We start from the raw sequence: 2,500 nt of genomic DNA on the forward strand, positions 1-2,500 counted from the left end.
GAAGTACTAGAGAAGACACGCGAGTACTAGAGGAGGACACCGGTACTAGAGGAGACACGCGAGTTATTAAGGAGGACACGCAAGTATTAGAGGAAAAACACCGAGTACTAGAGTAGGAACGCGAGGTACTAAGGAGTACACGCGAGTTACTAGAGGAGAACACGCGAAGTACTAGAGGAAGAAACGCGAGTACTAGAGGAGGACACGCGAGGTACTAGAAAGGACACGCGAAGTACTAGAGAAGACACGCGAGATACTAAGAGAACACGCGAGGTACTAGAGGAGGACACGTGAGGTACTACAGGAAGACACGCAAGGTACTAGAGGAGGACACGCAAGTACTAGACGAAGACACGCGAGGTACTAGAGGAGACACACGAGTACTAGAGGAGACACGCGAGTACTAGAGAAAGATACCGAGGTACTAGGGGAAACAAGCGAGGTACTAAGGAAGATACGCGAGGTACTAGAGAAGGACATGCGAGGTACTAGAGAAAGATACGCGAGGTACTAGAGGAGAACACGCGAGTACTAGAGAAGATACCGAGGTTCTAGAGGAGGACATGCGAGTACTAGAGGAAGATACGTGAGTACTAAGGAGAACACGCGAGGTACTAGAGGAAGACACGTGAGGTACTAGAGGAAGACACGCAAGGTACTAGAGGAGGACACGCGAGGTACTAGAGGAGGACACACGAGGTACTAGAGAGGACACGCGAGGTACTAGAGGAGGACACGCGAGGTACTAGAGGAGGACACACGAGGTAGTAGAGGAGACACGCGAGTTGCTAGAGGAGGACACGCGAAGTACTAGAGGAAGACACGCGATGTAATAGAGGAGGACACGCGAGGTACTAAAGGAGAACACACGAGGTACTAGAGGAGGACACGCAGTACTAGAGGAGACATGCGAGGTACTAGAAATCTTTAACACTGAATACTTCCAAGTGAGAGTATAAAAAGTTATCTCCCTTTAAAGTTTCCCTGTGTTTGCTAACCAAAATTTGTTATGTCACAGTCAAAAGGTTAAATAATAAGAAGGTACACGTAAATTAAAATGATTTTGTAAATATTGCATAAGTTATACAACATCACGTTTGAAATGGACGGAGTTTTGGAACTCAGTATAAGAATAACAACAACAATAACAACAACATCAACAAAAAATAGAAAAATAGTCTTTTTTAGGTGAAAGAATAATCATAATACTGAGACAAATAACTTTACAGTTATAAGCAAAAATGAATGGTCTCCCGTACATGATAGCGTTTTGAGAAATTTGTCACATTTCTTTGTAAAAAAAGTATAATAAGACAAAAAAATATTAATTAGGCAGCAAAAAGTGTAATAGACACCAAAAAAGTATAATAAAACGACAAAAGTAAAATAAATCTATAATCACTGTAGAGGATTAGACTTCATTAGATCCAACATTAAGAGACCAACAGTTAGGTTTTCGTCAGACTAGATCGTGTGTGGACCAAATACTCTTCAACAGTCGTAACGTCACTTCCTTCCTAATGACGCATGGTAACTTAGTAACACTTGCTCTAAACTATCGGGACAATGGCGGACGCCCATATGAAATATTTCTCCGGCGAGCATAAAAGCGTATCCAAGGGAAAAAAATCCCATAAATTTGATCATTTTTTAACTTTTACACATTCTGATCACAAAGCATATGAAAAATTCTAGCCAGCATAAAGAATAAAAAGTAATGATTTTCTTTGTTTAGAACCAAGATGGTCGCCATTGTCAGGCGGCGTGACATCAGACTATTGAATCCAATAGCCACCTTTAGAATCATGTAAAACAATCATTCGAATTGAATTCCCCACTATACATACAATTTATTTTCTATATCCATTATTCAATCGAGCATCCTTCGGATGACCTGGACAGATAGATAAGGAAGGGGAGACAATCATCACAAATAGAAGGCAGCTCATCGTAGCGTTGTAGGAGGAATGATAGTGAACACGCAAGGTACCAGAGGAAGACACGCGAGGTACTAGAGGAGAACACGTGAGGTACTAGAGGAGGACACGCGAGGTACTAGAGGAGGATACGTCAGATACTAGAGGAAGAAACGCAAGGTACTAGAGGAGGACATGCGAAGTACTAGAGGAAGACACGCGAGGTACTAGCGGAGAACATGCGAGGAACTAGAGGAAGACACGCGAGGTACTAGAGGAGAACACGCGAGGTACTAGAGGAAGACACGCGAGTACTAGAGGAGAACCCGCGAGGTATTAGAGGAAGACAACGCGAGGTACTAAGGAGAACACGCGAGGTACTAGAGGAAGACACGTGAGTACTAGAGGAGGACACGCAAGGTACTAGAGAAACAAGCAAGGTACTAGAGGAAGACGCGCGAGGTACTAGAAGGAGACACGTGAGGTACTAAGGAGGATACGCGAGGTACTAGAGGAGGACATGCAGTACTAGAGAAGATACGTGAGGTACTAGAGGAAACACGCCAGTACTAGAGAAGACACGT

Source organism: Berghia stephanieae, unplaced genomic scaffold (genome assembly GCF_034508935.2).
Source record: "Berghia stephanieae isolate SIO BIC M18660-M18661 unplaced genomic scaffold, UCSD_Bste_1.3 scaffold3445, whole genome shotgun sequence".
NCBI classification, from domain to species: Eukaryota; Metazoa; Mollusca; class Gastropoda; order Nudibranchia; family Aeolidiidae; genus Berghia; species Berghia stephanieae.